Source organism: Eucalyptus grandis, chromosome 5 (genome assembly GCF_016545825.1).
Source record: "Eucalyptus grandis isolate ANBG69807.140 chromosome 5, ASM1654582v1, whole genome shotgun sequence".
Taxonomy (NCBI): Eukaryota; Viridiplantae; Streptophyta; class Magnoliopsida; order Myrtales; family Myrtaceae; genus Eucalyptus; species Eucalyptus grandis.
In genome coordinates, this window is record NC_052616.1 from 56813278 (window position 1) to 56829631 (window position 16354).

The 16354-nt window shown below is 43.4% G+C and overlaps 2 pseudogenes; both read right to left on the reverse strand.

Moving 5' to 3' along the window:
• The window catches only part of LOC120294169, a 3332-nt pseudogene extending 3330 nt beyond the window's left edge, over positions 1-2 (reverse strand).
• Positions 3-211: 209 nt separating this feature from the next.
• LOC120294212 lies at positions 212-368 on the reverse strand (annotated as a pseudogene).
• Positions 369-16354: the final 15986 nt, after the last annotated feature.

The window sequence follows — 16354 nt, forward strand, 5'->3', positions numbered from 1 at the left end:
CGCGTTGGTAAGGAGCAGATCCTGGAGCGCGATGAGCGGCACGCGCGACATTGATCATTGGGGTCTAATCAACCACCGAATGTCGTGGTGCTGAGCGCTCCGACGCTGATTTTGGGCCAACCGGGACGTGTTCGTCATGGGAGGCCATCGTACGCGCCGAGTCCCGCCGCCCGGTTTAAAGGACGGAGGGGATTAGGGGCAACGCCATGTGTGACACCCAGCAAAACGTGCCCCTCGACCAATGGTTTCGCGCACCCTATGCGCTCAAAGACTCGATGGTTCACGGGATTCTCGCAATCTACACCAAGTATCGCAGTTCGCTACGTTCTTCATCGATGCGAGAGCCGAGATATCCGCCAAGCCGAGTCGTTATGAGTAAGAGAGATTGCATGGCACTCCCGCGCGCACCGTGTATGGGGCGGCGGGAGCATCGCACTCTTGTTAAAGTTCCTTGCGCATTCGCCGGGAATTGCGCCCGCCGAGGACAAAGGCCGAGCGCCCTGAGGTGCTCGAGCCCCGATCTCGATCGCCGAGAGGACGCTGGCTGAGCCCGCCGCCCCCATTGAGTTGGTTACCGGGTTCTCTTCGGTCATTCTCCCGCTGGGCAGACTGACAATGATCCTTCCGCAGTTCACCTACGGAAACCTTGTTACGACTTCTCCTTCCTCTAAATGATAAGGTTCAAGTGGGACTTCGCGACGTCATCGGCGGCGAACCGCCCACGTCGCCGCGGATCCGAACACTCCCCACCGGACCATTCAATCGGTAGGAGCGACGGGCGGTGTGTACAGTGGGTGGACGTAGTCAACGCGAGCCGATGACTCCGCGCTTACTAGGAATTCCTCGGAAGACCAACAATTGCAATGATCTATCCCCATCACGATGAAATTTCAAAGATTACCCTGCCCGTCTACCAAGGCTATAGACTCGTTGAATACATCACAAGGTAGGCGCGCGTGCGGCCTGCAACATCTAAGGGCATCACAGACCAAGTATTGCCTCAAACTTCCTTGGCCTAAGCTGGCCATAGTCCCTCTAAGAAGCTGGCCGGGAGATGTACATCCACATAGCTAGTTACAGCCGAGGTCTCGTTCGTTATCGGAATTAACTGCATAAATCGCTCCACCAACTAAGAACGGGGCCATGCACCACCACCCATAGAATCAAGAAAGAGCTCTCCCCGTCAATCCTTACTATGTCTCGGGACTCGGTAAGTTTCCCCGCGGTGTTGAGTCAAATTGCTTCTGTGCTCCACTCCCCCGGTGGTGTCCCGTCAATTCCTTGCTCTACCACAGACCATACCCCCTAACCCAAAAACTTTGATTTCTCATAAGGTGCCGAAGTGAGTCCTAAAACAACATCCGCCTGATCCCTACTACTAATCACTAATTTCAAGGCAATTTCATATCATGGAATTTCAATTTCACATTAAAGGAATAATTACACTAAAAAGATAAAATAAAACAACAAAAATAATATAAAAATAAGATAAAGAAAATACCTAAATTTTCTTTTGCTTTTCTCTTTTTCTTTCTTTTTTTTTTTCTGAAAAAGAAAAAGAAAAATAAAGCTAGTGGCCGGTCCGGGAATGGGAGATCGCCTAGGGTTCCAAGGGCACTAGGAGCAGCGCGACGGCGGTGTGGTGCGGGGCGGCGTCGAGGCGCTTGGATTACAAACTTCAACCGGTGGGGCGCTGCAGACGGCAGGAGGCTTCGGGTAGCTGCGATGAGGAGCTCCGGGGCCGGATCGAGCTTACTGGGCGCCGTGTCCGGCGAGAGGATCGGGTCGGGCGCGCGAGCGCCACGGCGCGGAGCGAGGGCGGCGTCGTATCTGGCCTTCAACGAGGCTCAAAGACCAAGATCCGTGCCGAGACAAAATAGGGACAAAGCAAGCAAAGATCGCCGGAGCGTATGGGCCACGATTTGGCTTCTGGTCAAGATTCGGGGAAGGTGCGCAAATAAATGGGCACAGTGGAAAGAGGCAAAGCAGGAGGCTTGCGGGCCAATGGGACGGCCCGCGTTGAACGGCGATCGGGGCGGCACGGCAATGTCGGGACAGAACACCGAGCTTCAGACTCCGCAGCGAAGAGATCCCGACGCCCGACCACGGATTTGTCGCGGCGGTGGCTCCACAAACGGACGGATGGGCGACACACAGGCGTGCTCGCGTCTGTGGCGACGCAGTCGCGTCTGGGCTCGCGGCGAAGACCGGTGGTCGACGGCGCGGGAGGAGGGTGGCTCGACGGGGGGAGGGGGCGGCGTCGCGAGGTTCGGTGGACCGGCGAGCGCTCGGATTCCGGGCCGGCGCAGCGGCGGCGCGCGGTTCAATGGCGATAGGGCCGGCGAAGGCCCTCCCTGCGTGGAAGATGAACAATTGCGCAAGGGAGGGCTTTTCTTTTCTTTTTTTTACTCTCTGTCTCCACTCACTTTTTCACCTTTTTTCACCGACGGAATGGCCCCTTTGCCCACCATACGCAACTCTTTATACACCAAAAAATGTATCTTCGTGATATATTTCATTGCCAATTTTGCTCGTGTAAAATTCCTTTGAATATATCATTTCACCCTGGGCAATATTTTTTGCATATTCGATCAAAAAAATTCCCCCTTTGCGCAAAAAATGCATCTCTAAATCTATAAAAAAATCTTAACCAAATATAAAATTTGCCTAAATTATATGCCATGTGGTTATGATTTTTTTTTTTAGCAAAAAATTAACCCCAAAAATTTAGGTGTCAACAACCTCACTTAGTAGGTTAATGATACTTAGGGGTTGATTAGATTAATTAAGCATGGCTTAGGTGGATAGATTAGATTCGATTAGATTAGTTAATTTAATTATCCGTCGATGCATGTTAAGTAGTTAGTTGGTGATATTAGCAAGTAGACTCGTGCTATTATTTATTGAACAAACTTCGGAAATTTTATGGTTCCGTTTCAACGTCCAATTAGGCATTACGGGTCTAAATTGGATTTGTTGCATTTATTTAATATTTTTCGTAATTATTTATTTATTTATTTATTTTCCGAAAATTAGGCTGAGATAGTTAACGATCGAAATTTTATGTTGATTGTTATGATGTGATCTATTTATTTATTTGAGCCTTAAATTGTACTAAATTGATTTAATTGTGATTTTATGATTTTATTCCTAAATTGGTTTAATTTTAATAATTAATTAGAAAATCACCGGGCGTCGATTTACAGCGCCAAAAATATATTTATGGGTTGTTGAAACTGGTGGGATGTTTTTAAGTGAAAATATGGTATTTTGGCTAAGGCCGACCGTATACCTACACCCGGCTATTTTTATCGGAGATGATAAAAATTGGTGAATTGATTGAATGGTTAGGATAGTATACTATATCATCCTACAGTCTCTAATATGTCAGTTTAGCAAGAGTGGTATACTGGTGTACTATATCAACCTACGGGTTCTGATATGTCAGCTTAGCGCAAGCAGTACACTTTATTAAGTTAAAGTGAGCATCAGGAGCATACTATATCAGCCTACGGACGATATGTCAGCTTAGTGAGAGCAGTATACCGGTATACTATATCAGCCCGTGGGCGATATGTCAACTTCGTGAAAGCATTATACCTTATTAGCTTAGTGCGAGCTATACTATCTATTTATCAGCTTAGAGCGAGCAGTCCTATCATGGGTGGACTTATAGATAGTATTCAATGTATCAATCAAGAGAATGTCGTGATGATATGTAATCGACTGAGTTGATTGATCGATAGTTCGATCTGATTGGGTGAATTGATATGGTTTGTGTATATTCAATATATATTGACTTGTAGGATGGAACTGAGACCAAGGTAAGTCCTTTGACCCGTATTATGCTTAGGCAGCCCTTAGGGCGTATTGGCTTCCTAATCGGGTCTTAAGGGGTATAACTTGTTGAGACATTGTCTTACTGGTTATTGTATAACCATTTTCAGGTTTGCGAATGGCGACTCCCCCTGGGGGCCTTGGTCATCCTATGAGAATAACCGAGCAGGTCTCTATCTTCCCCAATCCCAGAAGTGATTGGACTTACGAGTTGGTTGTAACCATAGTCTGGGTTGAAGAAGTCCCACGCCAGGAGGTACCTGATCGGTTCAGAGCCTAATTCCACACCACTCCCTATGGTCTTAGGTTAGGTCCCCTTAGAGGCTTTGATATCCTTGCTGAGGTGATTGATGTTGCCCAGGAGGAGGGTCCAGCAAACCTACCTAATGGTGATGTGGAGGACCCGTCGTCTTGCCTGGATCCCGTGGACTCTGAAGGTTCAGTAGTCGGGTCTGAATCATTGGTCTTAGGACAACTAGTTTTTGGAATCGACCTTTTTGGTAGACCATGTAAATAATGGTGGGTAATGTATATAAATTATCCTGATATGTAAAATGGTGTGTTGTGGTTTTCAAGGAAATGTGGCCCTGCTTTTCTATCCCATTAAATTGTTGTATGGGGATCATTTATCTGCTTCCGCATGTGCATTTAAAAATGAATGGGTCAGCGATGCGTTTTGAGGCGTCGCTATTTAATCAACCATAAAGGGATGGGCATGTACTTGAAAGATCGAGGCGTGACATGCAGAGCGAGTTAGTGCTTGGAGTGATAAGGTGTGATGAGTCATGGGATAGTTAGTATGAATGACCTTTATTTCATGTTGGTGCATGTTTGTGGTAGCTGATTGGTAGCTTGTTTGTGTGGGTCACTCAAATTCTAATGAAGTATTGGAATAAGAAAACAGGTGTCTATAGGAGCCTGTAGTATGTGTGATCAAGAGCTGAGAACTCCTAGTAAGAGGGCAGTAACCTTTGTAACTCGAAGAAAAGCACCGACGAAAATCGGTACCAAAGGTAGTTGTGGCAAAGCGTTAGCTCAAGCCAGCTCAAGTGTAAAAGTACCGTTGCAGGTCAGTACTAGTGTAGCAGTGTCGAATGATCTTAGGTTCGACAGGATTGTTCAAATGCTAGTGTTCCTTGGGAACTAGTTGAGCTAGCAAGCTCAGGATTGAGCCGACGATGTTGTCGCCTTTGCTAAGGCCTAACCTAGAATTGTGATCAGGAAACGTACTCAAAAGATTCGAGTAAGATTCAGTTCAGGCAAAAATGGAAATTAGTCAGGGAAAAGACCAATGTCGAGAGAAAAGCATTCTATTCCACCCAATAAGAAGGTTGGGATAGTTAGGTCAGCACCGAGTCAAAATGGAGCATGTTGTTCCCGCGTGTGACGACGGAGATCGACCTTATGTCTTCCTTAGGACAAGAATTTGTTTTGAGTAAGCCAACAGGGTTACCTGACCAGAAACGGTCCTAGAAGGCCTCTGGGACAGGTCAGAAGGAGTGCACCATAGAACGTACCTTGGAGTTTTTGGAGCAGACCTCCGGTACAAGAAAGAGTGCATGTTGTCACATGACAGGAGATAGAAGACTCGCCAGATGGGTGTTGAATTTGTGGAAGGAAGCAGGGATAAATCCATTGTTCGGGTATGACTAGAACGTGCTGTGATTGTGACCAGCATGGCCATTAGGTGAGGGACTGTTGGTGAGAATCCAAGGGAGTATAGACACCACTACCGCAGTTAGGACGACACTAGAATGACAAAAGGGACAGGAATGGAACTAGCCTTGCATCAATCAGAGGAAGAATGTTCTTAAGGAAATTTTATCAGAGTAGCGTAGCAGAGCTTTGGACTAAGTTTGTCGAAATTTAGTTTGTTGAAATGAAGCGGCAAAGAGGGGAATCACTAGCTATAGTTGTGCTTGACTAGTTGCTAAGGTGTAACTCTGACGCCACATGAACAAAGTGGGCTCATGTAGTATCTTGTGGTAATGAATTATGGTCATGGAGTAATCCAACTTAGTCCATTAGCATGTGAAAGTAACTAGTTTATTGGGAGTCAAAAAGAATCTTCAATTTCATTAACCTTATTAGTTGAAGGCAACCCGTTTATTAGACGAAGGTTGCCAAGGATACTTGTCGGTCGTCATAGATAAGACAGATTGAAGAACTGAAGATTGAGGACATTTCAGTAGTCTATGAATTTCTAGATGTGTTGTCACAAGAATTGTTAGGCCGTTGTCAGAGAAAGAGATAGAAATTGTGATCAAGCTAGCACCCGAGACAAAGACACTCACTAAGGCTTCTTATCAATTTTCGTTGTCTGAGTTAAAGGAATTAATGGTACGGATGCGAGAATTACTTAATAAGGAATTTATACATACCAATGCATCACCTTGGGGAAACACTGGTTTCGTTTGTGAAGAAAGATGGTTCATTGTAATTATGCATCGACCATCATCAACTCAATCAGGTGACGACCAAGGACAAGCATTCTTGGCTGAAGATTAACGAATTGTGTGACTAGTTGCAAGGAGTGTCGATATTTTCAAAAGTTGACTTGAGAAAAGGGCATCATCAATTGAGGATCATAAAGAAGTACATATTGAATTCAGTGTTTAGTACTCGAGATGGTCTTTACAAGAGTATTGTAAGGCCGTTTGGTCTGGTGAACACTCCAGCTGCTGTTATGGATTTGGCAAACCGAGTATTCAAGGAATACCTAGTTCAGTTCATGATCATGTTCATCAATGATATCCTGATGCATTTGAGAAGTGTTGAGGAGCATGAGAGTCATCTGAGGATGGTACTTCAAACCCTAAGGACTCATGGATTGGACGCTAAGTTTAGCAAGTGTGAGTTTTGGATGACTCGTGTTGCATTCCTAGGTCACGTGATGTCAGGCGAAGAAATCTCCGTGGACCCGACCAAGATTGAAGTAGTTATCAGCTGACCGAGACCCACAACAGTGTCAGAGATCAGAAGCCGTAAGGACTGGACAAATTACTATAGAAGGTTCATGGAAGGATTTTCAGCATCAGTATCACCATTGACTCGACAACTGAAGATAGAAGAAAAGTTCATGAGGATAGACAAGTGCATGTGTAGTCTCCAAAAGCTTAAGCAGAAACTAACTACTGCATCTGTGTTGACCATTCCATCTAGTCTTGGAGGACACAAGATCTATAGTGATGTGTCGTTTAGGGGGCTGGATTGCATGTTGATGCAACATGGTAGAATTGTTGCACACGCATTCCGTCAGTTGAGACCTCACGAGCTGAATTTCCCGACGCATGACATAGAATTCGCAACGTAAATTTTCGTACTAAAGATTTGGAGATGTTAGTTGTGTGGAGAAAGATTATGGATCTTCACTAACCAACACTGTCTCTAGTAATTACTCTCTTAGAAGGAATTAAATGTAAGATAGAGCTGTGAATCAAAACTTTTGAAGGACTAGGATGGTGATATCTAGTATCACCCTGGAAGAAAGAAAGAAGTCACTAGTGCGATGAGTTGAGAGTCTTTACTTATGCATATGCTGGTTAAAGTATGGACCTTACTTGAGAAAGTTCAAGATTCTATTTTCAAAATTGAGGTAGGCCACCTTCGAATTTTATGGTCACCCTCAGAATTGAATCGAATATTCAGGTAATAATCAGACGCTTCAGTTGACAGACTTAGAGATTTAAAAGATCCAACAAGAGGATACCAAAAAGAAAAATGCCGATTTTCAGATTTTTGGAGGTGGAAAACTAAAGTTCCGAGGAGGATTATGTGTACCTGACGATGTAGCACTTAGGATGAGAGGTTGTTAGAAGCTCATCATAGCAGATACAACATTCATCATGGCAATACGGAGGTGTATCAAAATCTGTGCCGACATTATTGGTGGTTCGATAGTATGAGGACGAACATCACCAATCATGTCGCTGAGTGTCCAACGTGTTAGCAAGTAAAGACATAGCTTGTAAGCCGAGATGACTCTTGTAACCTCTCGAGATCTCTGAGTGGAAATGGGATCGTGTCACAATGGACCTTGTGACGAGCTTATCACAGAACCCGAGGAATAATGATTCCAATTGGGATAATGGTCAATAGATGGATGAAGCCGACTCACTTTAGTACAATATGAAAAGATCTCGAGTTGAATAGGCATATAGAAGTGTATGTGTGTCAGATAGTTCATTTGCACAGAGTGCTAGTAACGAATTTATATCAGAGCACAACCCGAGGATTTCCAGTTTTAGCAGAACGGTCAGGTGATTCCTCTTGAGACAGGACTGAGCAGAGTGTACAAAATGTCAGTTTGTTGAAATGAGATCAGAGAATGAAAAATCACAGGCCTAGAGTCAGTGATTGCAGTTGCCGAGATAAGAATCAGAGTAAGGACCGCTCAAAGCCGTCAGAAAAGTGGTATCGTTGAGCATCGAAGGCCCTTGGAGTTCCGAATTGGTGATTACATATTTCTGAAAGTGTCACCAATGAGGGATACCTTGCACTTCAACAAGGAGGGAAAAACTGGAACCAAGATACGTAGGTCCCTTTGAGATTCTAGAGAGAGAATCAGGACCCTTACATATCGTCTTGCATTGCTGCCAAAGTGAGCGTGACAACATGACGTCTTTCACATGTCGAGGTTGAGGACATATGAGTCTAACCCAACGCACGAGCTGAATCATGAAGAATTAGACGTGAACAACAGAATGTCGCACGTACAAAGCCCAATTCAGTTGGTGGCTCAGAAAGAGCAATTATGTGTACCAAGATAGTCCCCTTGGTTAAAGTGGTCTGACAACACCACGAGATCGAAAAAGCAACGTGGAAAAAAGTGAGATTCGATGAGACGACAATACCCCCTACCTTTTTGTTTAAATGATTGGTAAATGTTTATAAGAAGGGAAGAGTTGTGATATCTTGAATTTTCAGGTTCTGATTTCGATTGGATAAGTTTGGCATTTCATCAACGCAACTATAGTGTTTTTCTCTGAGATAGCCACTCATGAGATAACTGACCTATCAGATGAAGCCGTGAAGGGATTATAATGCAATAGACTTGAGAATTCGACCAAGAATCGACTGCTCGATCGTGCTAATCTGCAAGGGTCATTATGGCACAATTAAAAATCGACTAGAGATCGGAGATAGGTCGATTCACGGAGATGTGTAGTTAAACATGGGTGATTCCACTAAATTGCAAAATTCTCGTCGATCGGCACTAGACCGATTTTCTGTCATTTTGGGTGTCCTGTGTCCATATTTGAAATCTCGAGATTTTCACGACCATCGAGAGTCGCCAATGTGTCGAAGAGGTACGTGTGACTCGAAGAAAATCGACCACGGGTCAATTGTACCAAAATTCCTAAAAGCTACCCGAGGGCAAGGTCACACTAAAAGTGTGTCGATTGAAATTAACCGCAAATTTGAATTCGATTTTAGAAATTGAAAGTCCTATTGTGTCACGAGTCATTCTAAGAACGTTGACTCACCTTTCGAGGAATTTCCGGCGAATTTGGGATTTTTACGAAAAATCAATTCGAACGATTCGAAAAATGAACGAAAATTCAAATTGACCAATTTGAAGGGATTTTTGGCATCTGGTGTGCGTGTTTTAGTGACAAGAAATTTCGTGGGATTTTTCCGCAACAAATCATACCTCAATTGGAGAAGTTTGTTCAGAAAATCGGATTCCGAGAAAAATGAAATAGAATTCAGATTTGAGAGAAAACTGTGGGTTAGAGGGACTATCTTATTTTGGACTTCAACTGTGCAAATTGAGGTTGAAATTGGCCTTGGATGATCAATTACTCTTGTGTTGAAGTTGAGCAAAATCATAACTTGGTTTTGTTTTATTTTCTCTTTCCTTTTTTTCTTGAACCGACACCCTTCGCGCACGAGCACCCCATCCGCACGTTTGTTCTCTTTTCTTCTCTCTCTCTCTCTCTCTCTCTCTCTCTCTCTCTCTCTCTCTCTCTTTGTCCCCCGCACACGTTCCTTTCCTCTTCCACTGGCTTGCTGCCCCACAAAGACCAACGATCCCCTCTTCTTTTATTATTTTATGTTGTCCATTTTTGTGACAACCTGAATTTTCAGAATTTGTTTTCACCAAATAAATTGGGCCTTTCGCGACACGCCGATAATAGTGCTTATCCTCCGAGCCGATCACCATGAGATAACCTGACTATCTCGGGGAAGCAATTTAAGGAATCTAAATGCAATGGACTTGAGAATTGATCGTAATCGATTTCTCGACCGTGTTGATCTGCAATGGTTGTTACAACACCGTTAGAATCGATTAGAGATCGAGATAGGTCGATTCGATTGAGATATGCAATAAAAATGTGGATGATTTCACCTGATTGCAAAATTCTCATCGATCGGCACTAAATTGATTTTCTGTCATTTTGGGTACCTTGTGTTAGTAATGTAAACCTCAAGATTTTTACGATAACTGAGAGTTGTTAATATGTCGAAGATGTACGATGTGACTTGAGATAAATCGATCACGAGTCAATTGCACAAAAAATTCCTAAAAGTTACCCGATAAACTAAGTCATGCTAACAAATACTGAGTGAAATTAACCGTGAATTTGAACCCAATTTCAAAAATTGAAAGTTCTATCATGTCACGATTTATTTTAAGAACGTCGACTCATCCTCCGAATATTTTTCGGAGATTCCAAGATTTTTAAGGAAAATCGATTCGGACGTTGCGGAAAATTAACGAAAATTCGGATGGGCTCAATTGAAAGAAATTTGGACTTCCAAGCCGAGCCTTTGAATATTGGGGACTTTCAGAAAATTGTTTGGGATTTTTCTTCAAATAAATCGAACCTCGATTTAGATAAACGGCGAGGAAATTGAAGCCAAATTAGTGAAATTCGGAATTTTGGAAGGGACTATAACTTTGGCTGCAATTTAGATTTAATTATGACTTTATCTTGTAAGAAAGTAATAGGGGAGACATGTAATTAATGGAGGGGATAAGTTGTGGACTTTAAGCTTCTCTTTTCAAGCTTCTGGAGCAAGCTTATGGCCTCCTTTTCCTTGAATGCGTTGGCCTTGTCTGTCCCCAGAACTGGAACCCACTGCCCTGCTTTCATTTCTTCCCTTGCGTCTCACCTCCCCGTTTGCCATTTCCTCCGTCGAAGTCCAGCAGCGTCAACAAAATCAGCTCCGTTGTTGACCACCACACACGACCGCACGCTCCTGCAGCTCACATGTGTTTCTCCCCTGCCAGAGGCTACCGAAGCCCGCCTTACCTTCCCGTGCCTTCTTTCTCTCGGCCCAAATCCCAAATTCCAGCATTGAAGACTTTCCCACGTGGCCAGTTCGCCCTCACCATCGCTAGCAGCTGCTTCACGCGGCCTCGAAGTCCCGCTGCCAAGTCCAAGTCTGCAGCTTCTTCGGTCAACATCCCTCGCCACGAAGCCAGCGATCAGACTCTGCTGCTCCATTGTTGTTTGTCTCCTTCCACCGAGCAGCTCCTTCGGCGTCCATCTTCTCCAGCTGGCGTTGATCCTGCAGTCCGCCTCCACTTAGGAAAATTCGGCCCAACAGCCCAGCAATTTGAAGTCCAAGTTCTAAGCTCAGTCCACTCAAGTCTCAGCCCATCTTCAGTTGGATCCAAGCCTACAGCAAGCCCGCTTAGTTCAGTCCATAAAAGCCAACGAAGCAAGCCCAAAGCATGGCTCAACTCAAGCCCAGACCAGCCCAGTTTGAAGCCTGCTTCAGGCCCAGCCCAATTCAGCAACAAGTCTTAGCTTGGGCTGAGATTTGTTGGGCCAATTTTAGGCCCAGTCCAAGTCCACCGACGCCGACGAAAATTTCTGATTTCGGCCGCCGTCGTGCCATCATCGCGGTAAACCGGTTTCGGCAATAAACCGGTGAGTTTATGCACTAAACTTTACTTAGTAGGCTAATGACGTTTAATGGGTGTTTAGATTTAATTAAGCTTAGATTAGTGTAGTTATTAGTTTATTTAATTAATTTAGGTTAGTTAGATTAGTAATTTAGGTGCTTATAAATTGTATTTGGTTAGTTTATTGTATGGCTTAGTAGTTAGAATGGTTAGGATAATTTAATTAGTTCAATAGGTGGTTAGATTAGCAATTTTAAGCCTAAGTTTGCATTTATTGAATTAATCTGTATTTATTTAATTAATTTCGGTAATTAATTAATTATTAAATTATTTTCCGGAAATTAGACCGGATAGCTAGTGACCGGAATTTTGTGTTGATTGCAATGGTGTGGTTAATTTCTACAATTGAGTGTTGATTTGTGCAAATTGAGTGAAAATTATAATTTTGGATATTTATCCTAAAATCAAGTAATTTCAATAATTAATTAGAAAATTACCGGGCATCGGTTTACAATGCCAAAAATGTTTCTGTGGACTGCATAAATAGTAGAATTTTCCAAAAGAAATATATTATATTTTTGGCTCAAACCGACCGTGTGCTCTCACACACGATAATTTTATCGAGTATTTTTAACACGAAGAAAATAGACTGACATTATTTTAATTGAGGAATTTAAGTGCAAAGCATAATGTCCTTGGCTGGGAGTGGATAATCGTGTGCCGGTTAAGAGAATTCGTCTCCCACTGTGTGTCGGGTGAACGATGCTTTCATGTGGAAAGCCGTCTCGAGCTAGATGTGGTCATGTTCAATGGGGCGAGACGACACTTAGCTATGTGATGGATAAATCCGCTATGTGACAGATGAATCCGCTTTATGTCAGTTAAATCCGCTATGTGACAGATAGATCTGCTGTGTGCCAGTTTAATATGCTATGTGACGGATATATCCACTGTATATTAGTTGGGTCCGCCGTGTAATAGTTAGATCGTGCCTGTGTGACCGAGATCAATTAGAGTGAGTGATTAAATGAGTTAAACACGCCAAATTATTGGACGAAATTGTGTAGCACGGTATGGGACGTGTCATAATGATTTGGTCTCATAATCGGGACCTCTGTGGTAGACTTGATGGATGGAATGATTGACTATGAAATGCATGATCAACTGAGGTGTGGTGATTGGCGGAGATGTGATTTGAGATGTTTCAATTGGTGTGTGAAATTGACTATATGCATATGGTTGGGATATGAACTGTGCTAACATGCTAAAAGGAACTAAGACGAGGTAAGTTCTCTACTCTAATTGTGTGATTATGTGGTTAGGGCGCCTCTAGGCGTATTACCCTCCTAATCGGGGTTTACAACGTGAACTCGATAAGATTTATATCTCACCCCGTCATGGGCTCATTTTTCAGGGCCGTAGAATGGAGGATCTGGAGCCGAACTGAGGTGATCTGAAGTGTAGGTCAGATAGGACAGCTCCTTTTGAGAGTCGATCTTTTGAAGTCTTTCGATTGTAGACTCTTGTATATGGCTTAGTTGGTTTTTATAAAGGCATGCTTTGTTGTGAATCTGTTGTCCTGCTTTTCTATCCCGATATGATTACTGTCAGGGGATTTGTTAATTGCTTCCGCATGTGCAATAAAAAGAAAGGGTTGGCGACTCGTCCTAGAAAGTCGCAAATTTTTATCGACCACCAGAGGGATGGCCACTCGCTTGAGAATTGGGGCGTAACAATTTCCCTCGCATCTCTTTGCTGTGAATGTCCCCACCTCTCTCGATCAGCACTCTAGCAAGTCGAACTCCTCTCCAGATACGCGGACGTCGTGGCCTCCAGCAGCAATGACATCAGTCCTCAAGTTTTCTTTAGCTCGGCCCAGCCCCCGTCTCCATCGGTTCAGCTTCAAGAAGCCCTTTTGAGTTGACAAAGGCAGCCCGTTCCAGCAAGATTACCAACCACAAATCAGCCCGACTCAAGGCCGTTTCAGTCGCGCCCGCACCCTCACTCGCGGTGGCTGAACCCAACCCGAGCCATGCCCAAACCAGCTCGTTATAGCTCCTTGGACTCAATCATGGGAGATGACCAGCAAGGGTTTGTGAGTCTGGCAAGCCTATTTTGGGCCATTCTGGCCTCGTTTGGTTAGCCCACTTTGAAGGAAGTTGTTCCCTGCGACGTTCCCATCAATTTGCATTGACCCGCTCGCCAAAAGTGAGTTTAGCTCACTAAGCCTCGCTTAGTAGGTTAATGATGCTTAGGGGTTGATTAGATTAATTAAGCATGGCTTAGGTGGATAGATTATAGTTAGTTAATTTAATTATCTGCCGATGTATGTTAGGTGGTCGGGCTAGTGATATTAGCAAGTAGACTCATGCTATTATTTATTGAACGAACTTCAAAATTTTTCCAGTCCGTTTCGGCATCCAATTAGGCATTACGGACCTAAATTGGATTTATTGCATTTATTTAATATTTTCCGTAATTATTTAATTATTTATTTATTTATTTTCCGGAAATTAGGCCGAGATAGCCGATGACCGAAATTTTATATTGATCATAATGATGTGATCTGTTTATTTATTTGAGCCTTAAATTGTGCTAAATTGATTTAATGGTAATTTTATGATTTTATTCATAAATTGGTTTAATTTCAATCACCGGGTGTCGGTTTACAGTACCAAAATATATTTATGGGCTATTGAAACTGGTGGGATGTTCTAAAGTGAAAATATGGTATTTTGGCTAAAGCCGACCGTGTATCTACACGCAGCTATTTTTATCAGAGATGATGAAAATTGGTGAATTGATTGAATGGTCAAGATAGTATACTATATCATCCTACAGGTTCTGATATGTCAGCTTAGCGGGAGCATTATACTGGTGTACTATATCAACCTACAGACTCTGATATATCAGCTTAACGTGAGTAGTACACTTTATCAGCTTAGAATGAGCATCAGGGGTATACTATATCAACCTACGGGCGATATGTTAGCTTAGTGAGAGTAGAATATCGATATATTATATCAGCCTGCGAGCAATATGTCAGCTTAGTGAGATCAATATACCTTATCAACTTAGTGCGAGCTATACTATCTATTTATCAGCTTAGAGCGAGCAGTCCTATCATGGGTGGACTTATAGATAGTATTGAATGTACTGACCAGGGGAAGGTCGTGATGACACGTAATCGACTGAGTCGATTAATCGATAGTTCGATCTGATTGGGTGAATTGATGTGATTTGTGTATATTCGATATATACTGACTTGCAGGATGGAACTAAGGTCAAGGTAAGTCCTCCGACCCGTATTATGCTTAGGCGGCCCTTAAGGCGTATTGGCTTCCTAATCGGGTCTTAAAAGGTAGAACTTGTTGAGACATTGTTTCACTGGTTATTGTATAACCATTTTCAGATTCACAGATGGCGACTCCCCTTGGTGGCCTTGGTCGTCCTGTGAGAATAACCGAGCAGGTCTCTATCTTGCTCGATCCTAGAAGTGATTGGACTTACAAGTTAGTTGTGACCACGGTCTAGATTGAAGAAGTCCCATGCTAAGAGGTACCTGATCGATTCAAAGCTTGGTTCCACACCACTCCCTACGGTCTTAGGTTAGGTCCCCTTAGAGGCTTTGATATCCTTGCTAAGGTGATTGATGCTGCCCAGGAGGAGGCTCCAGCAGACCTGCCTGATGGTTGTGGCATCCCAAAATTCAAAGTCAAGCCATAAAGTGTGTTAAAGTCTCTAATTAGGTGATGAAAATTTCCATGGCTTATGCTTTAGCCATTAGTCTTTTAATTAGATGATTTGTGCATATGATTGTGAAAATATAAATTTGATAAATTAGTAATCTATGCTTGGCCATGTACCTTATAAAGTAAATTTCAATAAACAAAATGTCACAAGACTTTGGCCAAGATGGAAATTAAAATTTTAAAAAAAATATTTATAGAAGAAATTCAAAAAAAAAAGGAGGAAAAAGTTAATTTTTGGGATAGGCCTTAGGCCCATTGGCCTAAGATTTTAATGGGCCAAGTTGGCCAGCCCAAGAGAAGTGGTCACCGGCCATAAAGAAGCCCAAGCCCAACTCCAAGGCCCATGATGCATGTAATAGGACAAGTGGCATAAAGGAGAAAGCCATGCATTGGCTAGTTTGAAGGCAAGTAATCATTATCAATCATGAGGATTAGGGGGTATAAGAAGGAAGAGAGAGAGGGTGGCCGGCCATTTGCTCGCCCAAGAGAGAGAGAGAGAGAGAGAGAGAGAGAGAGAGAGAGTTGTGCGAGAGAGAGAGAGATCATGCGAGAGGGGGGAACGGCCGAGAGAGAAAGGAGGAGGGAACCGCCGTCCGTCCGCCGTGTTCGCCGTCGTACGCCGTCGACCGACCGGTCTAGAGGCAAGTGGGAGTCCTCTAGCTTCTCTTGCATGCTTGTATGTCGTTTGCATGTTGAGCTTTTGGGTGTTAGAGGAGAAAACCGAAGCATGGATGAGTTGTGTGTGAATGGTGTGACTGTTCTTGCTCGGATCGTGTGAGTCAGTAACTTGTTTGAGCTTGCATGTGTGTTTAGAGTCCTATTTTAGCTTCAATTTCTTCATAAGAGATGTAGCTAACATCTTGAATTACAACATAATGAAATTTCGTGGAAAATGATGGATATTTGA